Source organism: Mirounga angustirostris, unplaced genomic scaffold (genome assembly GCF_029215605.1).
Source record: "Mirounga angustirostris isolate CCGP_5_RB_7025 unplaced genomic scaffold, mMirAng1.0.hap1 SCAF_15, whole genome shotgun sequence".
NCBI classification, from domain to species: domain Eukaryota; kingdom Metazoa; phylum Chordata; class Mammalia; order Carnivora; family Phocidae; genus Mirounga; species Mirounga angustirostris.
Window position 1 is genome coordinate 55797452 of NW_026991723.1, and position 17625 is coordinate 55815076.

Below are 17625 nucleotides of genomic sequence, written 5' to 3' on the forward strand. Positions count from 1 at the left end.
GCCTTATTTCCAGACACACGGGTTTCACAAATTAAGAGAAAACATTCCTGGTGTCACCCAAAGTGGTGATTTTCAACTAGCATGCTTCCTGTCCCACTAATTAATCTATCTGGTAAGAAGGTAGAGAAAGGAATAGCAACACATCTTTTCACTGACTTTTCAACTTTTTTTTTTTTTTAAGATTTTATTTATCTAAATGAGAGAGAGAGCACGAGTGGGGGAGGGACAGAGGGAGAGGAACAAGCAGACTGCCCACTGAGCAGGGAGCCCAATGTGGGGCTGGATCCCAGGACCCTGGGACCATGACCTGAGCCAAAGGCAGATGCTTAACCGACTGAGCCACCCAGGCGCCCCTGAATTTTTAACTCTTAAGGGAGATCAGCACAGGCCCCAGGCTCTGGCCAAGGTGCTCAGCCCTGCAGTGCAGAGGATCCCTGGCCGGCTTTCCTCTTGATCTGCATATCCTTGGCCCTCCTTGCGTAGCCTTGGCAGAGGAGCATCTTGGCCTCCCAAAGCAGCAAGAGCAGGCCCATGTGCATACGTAGTACCTGGCAGTAGCAGGCGAAAAGGGCAGAAAGCCAGTGGATAATCCCTGGCATGTGAGATTGGCAGAAAAACAGCAGGAAGTGAGCAGGGGGGTGATGATTAGGAGAAACACCGTGTACACAGTTACCCACCATAGGCCACAGGATTACAGTGTCTGTCCCATTCGCCAGTGAACATGCTAACAGGGAAGTGGCAAAGTCTTACACGTTTTCAAGTGTTGCTAGGAAAACCATGTCTACAGTACAATGAATCTGAGTCCAACTGGTTCAAAACCACTGACCCAATGAACATGCACCTAATTCAAAAACACTGGATAGGGGCACCTGGGTGGCTCAGTCGGTTAAGCGTCTGCCTTCGGCTCAGGTCATGATCCGAGGGTCCTGCGATCGAGTCCCGCATCGGGCTCCCTGCTCAGCGGGAAGCCTGCTTCTCCCTCTCCCACTCCCCCTGCTTGTGTTCCCTCTCTCACTGTGTCTGTCTCTGTCAAATAAATAAATAAAATCTTTAAAAAATATATATTAAAAAAAAAACACTGGATAATGTTCTTCCTGACTGAAACCTTAGCTGAGAGGCCAGGCTACAGACACAGAAATGAAGGGAGCTACCCTTTGTTCCTACCACAGTTGCCTCTATTCCCTCAATCAAGCCAGAAAATCTGACCCAACTTTTCCCTAGAAAGTTCCTCACAGCCACAAGCGGCAGAGTCAAGGTTATCATTGCTTTCCCCACCCCGGGACTTGCCCTTTTTCCAAGCTGTGTGACCTGAGACTTGAGCTCACCTTTGGAGAAGCAGGCCTCTTTGGGCAATTCTGTGCCTTGAGTTGAGTTCCTTCAAAGGGCAGGAGTGCTGTAGAGGGTTAAGTCCTGCAGCTCACAGAGCAAGATGAATTTGAATCTGGGCTCTGTCACATAAGATCTGTGTGACCTCAAAGTTAATCCACATTTCTGAAGCTCAGTTTGCTCACTTGGAAAATGAGGAAAATGGTATTCTTATGATTAAATGCCAGCTAGTACCATGTTCTTCTTCCTAAAATGTAGTCAATTATATTTTAAAGTAGATAGTGAATTTAATGTGAATGAAAAAATTGCTAAGCTTTAAGTGTATACATTTATCCATACAATTATATATCACTCTATCCTTCAGTATCATGACCAAAATTTGTCTTCTTTTTTATTGTGATGCCTTTTTTAACTGAGCATCGAAAGATGTTTCTGATTTACTTGTAGCCATTTTCAGTTATACATTTTTCTTTTTTTAAACCTACACTCATGAGCTTAACTTTCTCCACAATTTCAGTTTTGACAATGAAACTGTGGGGCATTCCGAACTGCTGTGTATGGTTATACACTGGTTAGGTACAGACAGCCTTAGAAAACATCATTCACATAGATCACAAGGGCATGTCTAAAAATACCACACTTCCTTAAATGAATCACGAATTGCCGAAACAAGCCTGCTCTTCATGAAAGCTATCAGACCTGGTGTAGATAAATGTTCAACCCCCTGGGATCAACGTCTGTATGATGTGTGACTTGGTTAGGCCAACCTCTCCACTTTAAAGATTATGATTTATTCAATAACATAGGGCTAGCTTAATGAAACATCGCTTGTAATCATAAATATAATTATTTCACACTGCTAAAAGAGACAAGGAAGATGCATGGACTTTATTACGGTTTTAGAGATACATTTGTTCTGTTGGATGTTCTCTTGAGTGACCAATGAACAGTCCAGAGCAACCTTAAAATCCCATCTTTACTTTCTAAATTACACATATCATGCTTCAAAGTTCAATCTGCCTGACAGAAATATTTCTTACAAAGTCATATTAAATCACTATTCTTACAAATCTATTTTTAACTATAATGCATTTAACTAATCATAAAGTATTACATACTCATGGCAAACCATTTTGAAGGATATTTTTATAGAAACAGAACAAAATAATGGTTGCCAAAAACTGTAAGGAAGAAGAAATGGAGAGATGTAGGTCAAAGGGTACAAACTTTATAATATGGTATTGTTTACCTGAAAGTTCCTGAGAGTAGATCTTAAATGTTCTCACCACAAAAATAAAAAATATGAAGAGTTAACTCTGAGATGATTGTGTATCAACCATTTTGATCTTAGTAGTTATTCCACAGTGTATATCAAATCATCACATTGTATACTTTTTTTTTTTTAAAGATTTTATTTATGTATTTGACAGAGAGAGACACAGCGAGAGAGGGAACACAAGCAGGGGGAGTGGGAGAGGGAGAAGCAGGCTTCCTGACGAGCAGGGATCCCGATGTGGGGCTCTATCCCAGGACCCTGGGATCATGACCTGAGCCGAAGGCAGACGCTCAATGACTGTGCCACCCAGGCGCCCCACATTGTATACTTTAAACATACAATTATATTTGTCAATTATTCCTCAATATAGCTGGGAAAAAAAATATTTCTATCACCCAGTTGATATCTACTGGGTAACTACAATGGGCCAGACGCTGGCTATGACTTCAAGAAATGCAGTCTAATAGAAAAAACAAAATCACAAATGAGTGAAAGAATTGATAAACAAGTGAATATTATGTTCAAATAAGTATGCAAAATGAGTTTTAGCTAAGAAAAGGGGAAGCAACCACCTGAGGGGGGGAAAAAAAAACCCTGAGTTATAGCAAGCAGTTGTATAGCTCAGCTTAGAAGACCTTCTCCCTTGAAAAATATCTTCTAGATATTAAGATGTATTTCTGGTACCTAATATTTTAAATGTCATCATACTGGGGAAGACCAGACATACAGCTTCCAAAAGTTGGCCAACCACTGAGTGGATGCAAAACAGAACTTTAATCAATACCTTGATTAAAGAGCCAGCCAAGGAAAAGAATCTTAACAATCCCGGGCCAGATCCAAACCTTGTGACGAGTGTGTGCATTGCAAATTTAAATATGGCCCAGGAGAGTACTCTCTGCTTTTCAGAGGCAGCACTTAAAAAGAGTGAAAAGGACATGCGGAATATTTTTTGGTAAAAGGCATTGCCCTTTTTATAAGCCTTCTAAAATCAGGAAAAACGTATTTAATTTGGAAATAATGCAGGCATATTAGTATCTAAAATTTCAATGCATCTTAGGAATTTAACTACAAACTTTTGGTATAAGTTGAGGAAAGGCATGAGGCTAAAATCAGCAAGCCTTAGAGCAGTAAATGTGGCCAAAAATGTTCAAAGAAAACACAGAGCGAAAGTAAATTGAATCAAAAGAAACTTAAAACACTGCTGAAATGCAAAAGTCAGCCTCCTTGTTCTCTTGTTTTGCAGTTAATCTATCCCATTATGATCCTCTGACCTATTATTTACCATCAATTTCACTGGCAGGATTTTAGTTGCTCTTTTAATATTCCTTCAGTATACATATGAACCTCAGGGCATAAGTGACCTCCAGAGCAAACAAAAACAAAAACAAAAATAAAAAAACACTGAACCTAAAGATGCATACCTGGCACTCTCCCAACATTCAGAAGTGCTTGTGTTTGAATAATCCTGCCCTGGGCTATTGTTCAAACAGCAAAATCTAGACGTTAAAGGATGAGACTCTAAGATGATGCGTCTCTGCTTCCACATTCAACATTGTGTAACTCTGGCAAATCACTTAACCTTTTTTAAGCCTATCAAATGTGTATTACCAAGATAACACTAAAGAATTGTGAAATCAAATATGACCTGTAAAAAATCATAGCATATAGTGCAACACAATTGCTATTATTGTGATAATTACTTAACTATTGTGCTTACAAAACAATTCTGAGTTCTATTTCATAGCTATTTCTTGTTGAAATATCTTAAGGAATTTTAATCATACAGAGCTTGCTTTGCCCAAATCCAAACCTCAAAAAGGAGAATTCTCGCCTCATGACCAGTTAGTTTCTAACAGTACATGATATTCGAAGCCTAATATTTCTTATTTCTGTTCTTAAGTGTATTTACCTCAGTAAGGTTCATGAAATGAGGGGGAGAACATATAGATTTATAGCCTGTAGAAATGTGTAATTTTTAAATTTATTACTCAGGAAGAACTCTTTGCTCTGATGAAGGGGAGAAGGTGAAGAAGGGGAAGAAAAGACGTCAAAAACCACAGACACCAGACCATCTCTGAGGGGCAGGTGACCATCCACCCAGACCCACATTGACACTGCCTTCTCTTCAAGATGGTGGAACAGGACAGCTTGTTCTGTAAGGATAAGGACCTCTGGCTCAGGATTCTGTCTCAGGTGATGGCTTTCCTACATTGGCTATATTGATAATGTTTTAATCGTAAAGATGATGACACCCTGCCTGGTTCTTCCCTGCAGCTTTCTTAAAATGTGGAATGCAGCAGAACATCTAGAGCACTGAAAGGAGGGAGAGAGTGAGAGACTCTTGCATATAGCACCAAATTGTGGAATCAAAATTTACAGAAGCCTTTATAGGAACTTTATGTCTCAAAAGGCGTAAGTTTCTCAGTCACAATGAGAAGAGGCAAGATTCCCAAGGAAATCAAATAGTCAAACTTACCTGAATAGTGTTTTGAGGAATGACCAAAGCACATATGTATTTGGGAAATAACTAAAATTCCTGAACGAAGGCTTTACTTACTTCACTCTCCACTCCATTTTTCCATCTAGGTTCTCAACCCAGAGAGACCAGAGAAGACCAGAAAGTCAGAGAGAGCAAAACTCTGTTTAATTGCAGGATCCAATGCTCTGTGGAAGTTTGAAAGCCTGAGTCCTTTACTGGAAGTATAATCTGCATCTCCTTTACAGCAACCCAGTTCCACTTGAGACAGCTTTCTTTCTAAGTCTATCTTTGCAAATGAATTTAACCCAAAGAAATTCATTGGGCGCCTGGGTGGCTCAGTTGGTTAAGCGACTGCCTTCGGCTCAGGTCATGATCCTGGAGTCCCTGGATCGAGTCCCGCATTGGGCTCCCTGCTCGGCAGGGAGCCTGCTTCTCCCTCTGACCCTCCCCCCTCTCATGTGCTCTCTCTGTCTCAAATAAATATAAAAAAAAAAAAAAGAAATGCATTTGCTTACTATTCTCTTAGGACAAACAGATTATCGTTGATGCGCTTGGCATTCTGAAATAGTAACCCTCATTATTTTCTCTGTTGTTATCCACAAACTTTGACATCTTCCTGCGAGTAGCATTATACATGTAATTCATCAAAGCTTCAGTTCCAACATAAATTCCTCAAACACACCTCGCTTGTGAAGTATCCTCACTGGCTTTCTTCTGTTATATCCCTTCGAGTTAACTTCCAGCTGACAGACCAAGATTTTTTTCTTTTCTGTAATCATTAATCTTCACTGAAAAGCTGTTCAAATGCCTTCCAACAGCTTCAGGGGCAGAGCCTCCTGCTGGCACTAGTAACTCTCATAAATATTATTGGGATTGTGCATGTACATCAGGGAGAGATTTTTAACCCAAGAGAACATGAAAGGAACACCAGCAGACTCATTCTGAGTCTGAGTTCTGCAGCTGAGCACAGTAGAGAATGAGTGCCAGAAATTAGCCAGCAATTGAAAGGGCAAACAGGTGTTTCATGCAGGCTCTGCTTCTAGTGTGCAGTAAGAATGCCACACTTTATTGTGTATTATCATTACTTATTATTACATCTTATCTCCTCTGGTAAATGGCAAACTCCATGCAAGAAGCATCTTTTTATTATTAATGAAGTATCTGGCAGATAGGCATTCAGATGTTTGTTGAATAAATGAACTGGATGAATGGATAAATGGGTGGATAGATGGGTGAACAGCTTGTGAAGTAAAGCTTATATTATTCACATATCAAAAAAAAACAATGGTCCCCAGTAATAATATACTCCCCAACAGCAAGATTAACAAAATATTCCAAGATTTTTTTAAGGAACTATCACATTATTTATGTTGTATACACGTGTGTGCACACTCATGTGTGCCCGTGGGTTATTTCTCAAAGCCACCTATGTAATTTTTCTGGCTGTTTTGGAAATTAAAAACATGACTGTGCTTTGAAAAAAATCTTGACGTTAGATGTCTAGGCATGTGCGAAAGCCTTAGGAGCATTTTCTAAAGAAATACTGCCTGTAGAAATTAGTGAGGGAATTAGTGACAGGGAAAAAGAAACATTTTTAACAAATTGGATCAAAAGAACCTATAATCTATTCCTTAAAAAATATATTTAAATTAATGTTCAAAACATTTCTATAAGAGCTAGAGAAGGGATAAAGCTCTTGTGATGAAGAGATTATGAATTTAGAGTTCTGGAATTAAGTTTGCCACATTTAAGTATTCTAGGAAGAATAATATTCTAACAGAGTGCCAGAGGGTTTCTTCTATTTTATTATTTCACTTTTACTCCTGGCAAGCTGGCCAAGTGAGCTCGCTGGTCTGTGATGATTCTCTATAAACTTACATAGTGATAAGCAACTCTGAGCACTGCTTAAAACCCTATGCAGATTCCAGTCTCTGCCCCAGACACTGGAACTCTTTGACAGAAAATTTAAAATAACTCTGATTAATATATTACAAGTTATCATTGAAAAGGTGGTAGATATCCAAGATCAGAGGGGTAATTTCATCAGAGAGATGCTAGAAATAAATAAAACAGTAATAAAGATAAAGAATGCCTTTAACTGCTCATCAGTACATTCAATACAGCTGAGGAAAGAATAAGTAGACTTGAAGAAATGTCAATACCAATTACCTAAACTAAAACCCAGCAAGAAAAAAATTTAAAAATGGAACATCTGAGAGCTGTGGAACAATATTCCAGAGGATGAGAGAGAGAGAGAGAAAGGTCAGAAAAATATAGTTAAAGGGGTGCCTGGGTGGCTCAGTCAGTTAAACATCAGCCTTCACCTCAGGTCATGATCCCAGGGGTCCTGGGATCAAGCCCCGCAGCAGGCTCCTGCTTAGTGGGGACCCTGCTTCTCCCTCTGCCCCTCAGCCTGCTCATGCTCTCTCTCTCTCACCTCTCTCAAATAAATAAATAAAATCTTTAAATATATATATATATATGTATATATATAGTTAAAAAAAATAATAATGGTTAAGAAAAAAAATAATGGCTAAGAGTTTTCCAAATGAATGATAGTCATGACACAACAGATCCAAGAAGTCCAGAGAAAAGCAAACATGATTTAAAAAAAAAAAAAAAAATTCTAGGCCTATTATATTCAAACTGCTAGAAACAAAGACAATGAAAATTTTTGAAGACAGCAGATATAAAAGAAACATTATATACAGAAGAAGAAAAACAAAACTTATAGCAAACTTACCATCAGCAACATCCAAGCTAAAAGACAATACCATTAAAGTGGTGAAAGAAAAACTGCCAACCTAGAATTCTATATCCAGCAAAAATATCACTCAAAAAGGAAGGAAAAAAAAATACTTTTCAGAAAAAAAAAAAAAAACAGAAAATTTATTGCCAGCATACCTACTCTACAGAAAATGTTAAAGTGCTTTAGGCAGAAATAATACATTGGATTGACAACTAAACCCACAAAAAACCCACAAGAATTTAAAAAATGGAACAAATGAAGGTAAAATTAATCTTTTCTTACTTTTAATTACTCTAAAAAATAACAGCACTGCATTCTGTGTTTATAGCATATGAAAAAGTAGAAGAATGGAAAGGATGAATTGAGAATATACAGTTGGAACGTCCTTACTCCACACATGTAGCTGCATAGTATCACTTGAAGATATTATTAAACATGTATATTATAAGCCCTAGGTTAACCACTAAAAGACATTTCAAAAAGGTATAAATAATAAGTCAATAGAGAAGATAAAATAGAATCATAAAAATCTAGGTAGAAAAGGTGGGAGAGCAAAGAACAGATAGAAGAAATGAAAAATAGCCAGAAAAATAATAGATTTTAATCCAACCATATCAATAATCACATTAAATATGGATGATGTAAGGAAAAGTTACAATACAACAACTTTCAGATCGGATAAAAAAGCAAGACCCAAATACATGTTGTATTTAAGAAATCTACTTTGAATTTAAAGACATATATAGATAAAAGGATAGAGAAAGATAAACCATGCAAACACTATACAAATGAAAGCTGGAGTAACTATATTAGTATTAGACGAAGTAAACTTCAAAAAAATAAGATATGGGATGAAATAGAACACTATCCAGAAGGTCAATCCTCCAAGAATGGATAATAATAATAAAATACTAATCTGTTCATCTCTCAGTGTTTTCTACTAGACTGTGGGTTCTCTGTAGAGGGACTATGTTTTCTTCACAGTGGTGTCCTCCCTCAGAAACCAGCACAGTACTGATACAAAATTGATAAAGAACAATTGCTTTGGTAACCAAAGAAGCTTCAATGAATTTTATTCTTAGTTATAGTTTATTCAGGGAATAACTATTTTTATGTAAATAGCATTATAATCAATTGAACCTAATTGAGCATTTCTCAGTTATTTATGGAATTTCATGTAAGTTGAAAATCAGAAAAGAAGACACTATTAACATTACATTATAATAAATTAAAAGAGGTTATGTTTTTTAAATATTCTTATTTTATAGATTAGCTCTCATTCCAAAAAGAACTTGAGGTGACCTAAATAAGAACATACAATAATAGTAACTTATATTTACTGAGTGCTTAATTAAATGTCAGGTTTTCTTCTAACAACCCCATCATTATCCCAATTTCACAAATGAAGAAACTGAGGCGCAGTGTTTAGGAAAATATACAAGATCACACACAGATGAATGGATGAGTTAGGACTGAACTCAGACCCTCTGGCTCCAAAGCCCTCACTCTTGGGGACTGCAGAACTGCCTGGGCACACAAAGATGTCAGAATCAGCTTTGTGCTGATTTTTATAGCCTGATGTGATTTCTCCATATTCGATATCCAACCATTAAGTACAATGAATTGAAGCGCGAACCACACTGAGGTAGACAATGTTCGTATTTTTAGCCCACCCCTCTTTCATCCCTTAACTTCTCTCCTTGTTGTAGCCTTTTTTCCCAAAACGCCTATACCCTCACGCCCTCTCTGCCCTCCACTCCATCCACACCTACAAACACGAACGGACCTTTCAACTTGTTCATTCTCAAGTATAAAGTGACTGACGTGACAGTGTTAGCCCTCCCAAGGAATTTGGATTTTTAACAAGAAACAGAGTCTTAATCAAAAGATCAAATCTCTCACCGTAAGGGATTCAAGGATTGACAAGGCTGTGAAAGGGATAGTTTGGATAGAGAATTTCTGGTACCACTAAAATTACACCCATAAAAGAAACTGTCTGGGCTTCTGAAAACAGCATGCGCTTTGGAATCTACCATTTTCTAGCTGTGTGAACTTAGGAAATGTAATTAATTGGGCCTCTTTTTTTAATTTTTAAAGGACAACATAGTACCCACTTGCTAGGGAGGTGACAAGATTTAGTGATAATGTATATAAATTAGCTCCTGCAGTCTCTGGTGTAAGGTTACTGCTCCATATATTATTGGTACTGGTATTTAGTATTCATGTTGGTATTAGTATAAGTATTAACATTAGTGACATTAACATTAATTAACATTGATGAAAAAGTACTGAAGCTAGCATCAGAAAACCTAGATTTGAGCTTTAGCTCTGCCACTTCCTCGCCTCATAAACCTGCAAATAACACGTAATCCACCCAGACTCTGTTGGGAGAGGCAATGCCCATGGGTCCTGAACACCTGCATGTTTTTGCTGGGTATGCTGAGAATGCAAAGCTATGATGGTTCTGTATGGGGTTCATTTCTCAGGGTTGTTTTTGCAGCAAGCAACCTTGAAGGGTAAGGTAATATTCCCACTCAAAGAGCAGGTTTCCTGAGTGCTCACTAGAAAAACAATAAATTCCTCTTCTGTAACACAATCCAGGGCAGGGGCAGCATCCGTCCAGGCCCATCTACGTACCCCTAGGACTTGGAGGGCATGGCGAAGAGGAGTCGACACCATGCTCATGCTGTTTGTGGTGCTGCCTCTGTCTCTGACCTAGGATTTTTATGTCTTCTGCCAGCATCCAGAGAACAGAAACAGGCTCACATGTCTGCTTGCACGTATGGTAAAATCTCAGAGCTTTCACCAATCATGATAGACTCGTAGTTTTCTCATTTACCATAGAAGAACAGCACCACCTGCCCTATCTCCCTCAAAGAACTACTGGAATAGCTGAACAAAATATATATTCATGCACATTGTCAACTTTTATATAAGATGAGAGACTAATAGAACACAAGTGACTGCAGATCATAAGGAGATCCTTGTGTCACAGCGATGAGAGACTCTCAAAATATAGTTAACAGGGGCGTCTGGGTGGCTCAGTCGTTAAGCGTCTGCCTTCGGCTCAGGTCATGATTCCAGGTCCTGGGATCGAGCCCCGCATCGGGCTCCCTGCTCTGCGGGAAGCCTGCTTCTCCCTCTCCCACTCCCCCTGCTTGTGTTCCCTCTCTCACTGTGTCTCTCTGTCAAATAAATAAAATCTTTAAATATATATATATATATATATTAACAGTTTTTTGTTAATTACAAGTCAGCAAGTGTCTGTATTTTTTAGGCTCTATCTTAAAAGCATTCCCTGTGGTTTTGGTATCAAGAGATACCAGATACCAAGAACAATGGCATGTGAGTGATGCACTCTTATGCATGCACGCATGCAAATGAACCTTCTGGTAATTCATAAACTGAAACAAAGACAAAAGTCTCCAAAACATCAGCTTTCCTCTGTTGAGATTACATCGTCCCTTCTTACTGTAGTTTTGATGTATTGACTTACATATTCATTTTTCACTTACTTAAATGACCTTTATACTCTAGGGATTCAAAACTAGTTTCAGTAAGTACCTGGTCTTTTTCTTTTGGACTAAAAAACCATGCAGATGCACAGAGAAAGCCAGATTTTCCCTGCTCCTCCCACCCCACATGCATCAAGGTCAAAGGAAAAAAACATCTGCTCTGAAACTTACTGCCAACTACAAGAACTAATGGAAAACCAGGGTCTTTGAATGGTGCACATGCTAGTTCCTGAATCTATCAAGCGATTACTGGATCTGCAGTGACCCATATGCTGAAATCATCAAATGACCAGATGGGCCCTACCCAAACTCAGAGAACCACTGAGGGTCATTCAAAATCACCATAACTAGTACCCTTGACATTTACCAAACCATAAACCAAATCTGGCCCGTGTGAAAAGTGATTAAGTGAAAATCATTAACACGGTTTTAATATTTCATAAGAAGCCTCTAATTCAAGGGCAGCCTTTTGTTTTGACGGTAAACCAAAATGGTCAGAAATCCATATGCATGCGAGTATGATGAATGTTTTATTAATAACAAGTGGCCCAAATTGAGATCCAAACACATCTATCTGCAAATGTCAGATGAAACAGTGGGAGGCCCAAAGGAAGTAATTTGCATGAATCAGTTTGTAAATGAGTGGGGTTTGGGGGGGGTTGTTTTGTTTTTGGTTTTGGTTTTTGGGGACGTTTTGACTAATGAAAGAAGGAGGTTACGTGTGACGCTGAAAAAAATCTGAGAAATGGACAGGAGGATATAGTGCATGCTTCTCCCCTTTGCCACTGGACCCATGAGCACAGGCAGAAGCAGCTTTTGAGGCTCTGGGGAATATCAGAGCATAGAGACTGTAGCTTTGATTCCAAGTGACAGAATGAAACCTGGAAACATACAGTCTTCCCAGCAATCAGAAATTGTGCTCAATAGCTTTTGCTGTTGTTACACTAACACTTTAACCAGGTGTCTGGTCTATTTGCTCTGGTTCGGTGATCCTAGACAATAGACTTTAATGTGAAAAACAGGTTAACAGCTCAACATTACTAACTGAACAGTCTAACAGTTTCTTCAAGGTTTGAGGGGATTCTTTGCAACCTGCATGTTCTCATAATAACAGCCAATCAAGACAGTGGAGGAAATGACGGAAGAAAGGAGAGGGGAGAATGAGAAACCGAGCAGGTTCTCAAAACGCAAATTCTCAAAGTACTGTTTTTCAGTTAGTCTTTATAAAAAGAGCCCTTTTTTCATTTCTGTTTTTCCTTTAATTTTTGAAACATTGATACGATGTTTTTAAACACTATTACAATTCCTAACTGCAACAGTGCCCGTGCTGCTTCTAGTGTGGATCCCTACACCTCAGACAATCCTTCTCTTGGTCTTTTTAGGCCTCTGGCACTGACCTCACCTGCCCAGGACACAGTCACATTCTCAGGAAATCAAACGCTCAGAAGTGAGGAGGGTGAGGTCATGCCACTCAGCCTTCTGGGCCTTCGGAGAATGTGGACATTCTATTGCAACCTGCAGTCTGATTGGGCAGCTTGACCCTTGGAACCCAGGAACCAGAGGCTCCTTGAGACGCACAGTTCCACAGCAGGTTAGTTTGGAATAAAGAGGGCAAAGACTTTCAGCGACAAACTGCAGAGAGGAAGGAGACAACTGGACATCATTAGGCAGGTACTGCCTTGTTCTCCACCGAAGCTTTCAGTATGATGCACGTACATTGTACTTATGTCCATCCAGAAAACGTGTGGCACAGCTGCCTTAGTGATCAGAAGTTTGTAGTCATGGACTTGTTGCTTTAATTATATTTTGTCATTGATATCACTCGTATATTACATACCAATAAAGCCCAAACTATCCTGTAAACCACCACTCCCAGGCCTCCTCAACCTCAACATTCATTTAGGACTGTGAGATCCAGTAAAAACCCTCAGGCTCAGCTTCCACCTGCCCAACCACCCCCAGGCAGATGTCACTCACCCTTTCTTAGTGAGGGAGCTTGTAGATGTGCTCCCACATGCTCCCACAGTGCTCCTCCTGACCACCTCCCTCAATCCTCCATTCACCTGCTTTTGGCACTCAGGGAATGAGATGCATGGTGCCATTCGTGGAATGTCTTTTCCACCAAAGTTGAGTAAAAGGGGCCAATGTTTCTGTCCCTTGTCCCTTCCATGACTCCCTGTATTCTGCTTTATCTACTTTAATGCCACCCTCTTAAAAATCTCCTAAATATAAAAAAAAAAAAGTCTCCTAAATATGACAGTCTTTGTTCAAGGTTTATATCTTTTTTTTAATTAAGTCTCCATCCTGCCTCCCATATTTTAGTATTCGAGTTCCCCTGAATAGCAAGGGTCATAAAGTGTGGCTAATAAAATCAGAGAAGCTGGGTTCAAGTCTGAGCTCTGCCACTTTCCAGATGAGTGATATTGGGCAATAATTTCTCTCCATCCCAGGGCGCTCACCTATATGGGCCAACTATTGTACCTCAAAGGCAATTGTCAGATTTATCTGTTACACTGTCAAATTCCTGCAGACCCTGCAGAAGTCCTCTTATCTAATGTATCTGGGACTAGAAGTTTACAGATTAATCAAGAAAAGCCAGAAATATGGAGAAATCTTATATGGAGAAATAATACATACTGTGGTGAACAGAACAACTGGCCTCCCAAAGATGTACATATCCTGATTCCCAGAAGTTGTGACTATGTTGTTAGATGACAAAGAGGAATTAAGATGGCAGATGGAATTAAGGTTGTTAATCAGCTGATCTTAACACAGGAAGATTATCCTGGATTATCCCGTTGGACCCAATGTAATCACAAGGGTCTATAAAAGCAGGAGTGGGAGGCAAAAAAGGGACAACCAGAGAGGGGAAAGCATGAGAAGGATTCAGCCTCACGCCTTTGCTGTCTTTCAAGATGGAGGAATGAAGCCACAAGCCCAGGGGCATAGGAGCCCCCTAAAAGATGTAAAAGGCAAGGAAATGGATTCTCCCCCAGACCTTTGATTTCAGCCCAATAAGACCCATTTTGGACTTGTCATCCACAGGCCTTTAAGATAATACATTTATGGGATGCCTGGGTGGCTCAATCAGTTAAGTGTCTGCCTTCGGCTCAGGTTATGATCCCAGGGTCCTAGGATCAAGTCCCACATCGGGCTCCCTGCTCAGCGGGAGTCTGCTTCTCCCTCTGCCTCCACTCCCCCTGCTTGTGCTCACTCTCTGTCTCTGGGGATAAATAAAATCTTTAAAAAAAAAATAATACATTTGTGCTATTTCAAGCCACTCTGTTGTGTACTTTATCACAACAGCAAAAGAAAACTAATTCATATTTATTAAACATTTCAGATTAAAACATGTAATTGTTCATTCACCTGCCAATCTTTTGATTTTTGGCTATAATTTCTAGTTTGATTTCTTAAAATGAAGCAGGTATTTGCTAAAAGACTGTATCGAAATATATAAATAACTCTTACAACTCGTTACGGTGATGAAAAACAAACCAATGAAAAATAGACAAAAAAGTGGACAAGTCACAAAAGAAGTTTTAGGAATAACCAATGAGCATATGACAAGACACTCAACATCATTAGTCATCAGAAAATGCAAATTAAAATCACCATGAGATACCACTACATATACTACTAGAATAACTAAAATTTAAAATATCAAGTATTGTCAAGAATTAGAGTTTTAATTATGCAGCTTTTTTTTAGTTTTAAAAAATTTTTAAGTAAGCTCTAGGCCCAACGTGGGACTTGAACTCACGACCCCAAGATAGAGAGTGATATGCTCCACCAACTGAGCCAGCCAGGCACCCCTTATGTAGCATCTGAAATAATGTATTTTGTTATCTATTCTTACAAGTTTCAGCAATGGTTCAGCTGAGTCTACAACTTACTCAAGAAGCAAACTGATGGGGGGGCGGAGCAAGATGGAGGAGGAGTAGGAGACCTGGATTTCGTCTCCTCTCAGGAATTCAGCTGGATAGGGATCAAACCGTTCTGAACACCTACAAACTCAATAGGAGATTGAAGAAAAGAAGAGCAACAACTCTCTCATCAGAAAAGCGACCACTTTCTGGAAGGTAGGACGGACGTGCGGAGAAGTGAATCCGAGGCGATATTCGGGAGGATAGACGGCGGGGGAGGGGCCTCCGCCGGCCGCTTCTGGCAAGTGATAGAGCCGCGGAGCACAAAATCGGAACTTTTAAAAGTCTGCTCCGCTGAGGGACATCACTCTGGTGGCTAAGCGGGGGGTGGAACCCTCCGGGACAGTGTGGTCTCAGGACCCTCGGGGTCACAGAAAGACCGGGGGTGCCTGAGTGTGGCAGAGCTCCCAGGCAACGGAGCAGGGAAGCCGGCTGCAGAGGCGGAGCCCAGGCGCGGGCTCTCAGCTTGGGGTTGTCATAAACCATGATCCGCAGCCCAGTCGGGTCCCTGCTCCTCCAGCAGGGACCCAACAAGCAGCAGATCCAGGGAGACTCACCTTCCTTCCCCGGGAGGAGCCCCGCAGGAGTGCACCGCAGGGATCTGCTGGGTTTGGAGACTCCACCCGGGGTCGAGTGGCAGAGATAGAAACGCGCGGTCACAGGCCGGGCGAGCACGGAGTGCGGCCGGAGAGCGGGGAGACGGGAGTGACTGACGGCTTTTCTCTCAGGGCTCACTGAGGAGCGGGGCCCCGAGTTCTCGGCTCCTCCGGGGCGGAGATTGGGAGGCCGCCATTTTCAGTCTCCGCCTCCAAAGCTGTAGGGAAAGCTCGCAGGGAACAAAAGCCCCGGAGAGCAAACCCAAGCAGATTACTTAGCCGGGAGGGGGCAAGGGCGGGGCAATTCCGCCTCCGGCAGAGACATTTGGAAACCACGGCAACAGGCCCCTCCCCAGAAGATCAGCGAGAACAGCCAGCTAAGACCAAGTTTACCGATCAATGAGAACGGCAGAACTCCAGCGCTAGGGGAATACTGCACATAGAATTCACGGCTTTTTTACCATGATTCTTTAGTCTTTTAAAGTTAATTTTTTTTAACTGTCTTTTTGTCTTTTTATTTCTTTTTGAATTTTTCTTTTTCCCTTTTTCAACCAACATCTTATCAATCCCTTTTTTTAAAAAAAAAAACATTTTTATTTTTCATTTTTAGAGTCATATTCTATCCCTTCATAGTAGTTACCCATATTTTTGGCTTATATATATAAGTTGTTCTCTCTTGGGGCGCCTGGGTGGCTCAGTCGTTAAGCGTCTGCCTTCGGCTCAGGTCATGATCCCAGGGTCCTGGGATCGAGCCCCGCATCGGGCTCCCTGCTCGGCGGGGAGCCTGCTTCTCCCTCTCCCACTCCCCCTGCTTGTTCTCCCTCTCTCACTGTGTCTCTCTCTGTCAAATAAATAAAATCTTTAAAAAAAAAATAATAAGTTGTTCTCTCTTTAAAATTTTGAGATAATTTCTTCTAACAGATTAAAATATACCCTAAATCTCTAGTAGATGGTGTTTTCTACTCCCCTGCCTGATCACATCCTCTCCCTTTTTTTTTCTTTTTTTTTCTTTTTTTAAATCCTCTTCTTTCTTTTTTCAAACAACTTCTTATCAATTCCTTTTATAAAATTTTTTATAATTTCCATTTTTACAGTCATATTCCATCCCTTCATCATATCAACCCTTATTTTTGTACATATATAAGTTTTTCTTTCTTTAAAATTTCGGGAGGCACTTTCTTCTAAAAGACTAAAATACACCCCAAATCTAGTGTGTGGCACTGATCTATATACCATATACATCATATTTGATCACATTCTGGTTTTTTTGTTGTTGTTGTTGTTTTGTTTTTATCTTTATCTTTTTCTTTTTCTTTTTTTTTTCTTTTTCTTTTTTCTCTCTTTCCCTTTCTTATCCCACTGCTTCAGGTATTTTCTGATTTGTTTAGAGTATATTTTCTGGGGACGTGGTTACTCTGCTAGCATTTTGTTCTCTCATTAATCTATTCTCCTCTGCACAAAATGACAAGACGGAAAAAATCACCTCAACAAAAAGAACAAGAGGTAGTACCGACTGCCAGGGACCTACTCAATATGGACATTAGTACAATGTCAGATCTAGAGTTCAGAATCATCACTTTAAAGATACTAGCTGGGCTTGAAAAAAATATGGAAGTTATTAGAGAAACCCTTTCTGGAGAAGTAAAAGAGCTAAAATCCAACCAAGTAGAAATCAAAAAGGCTATTAATGAGGTGCAATCAAAAATGGGGGCGCTAAGTGCTAGAATAAATGAGGCAGAAGAGAGAATCAGTAATATA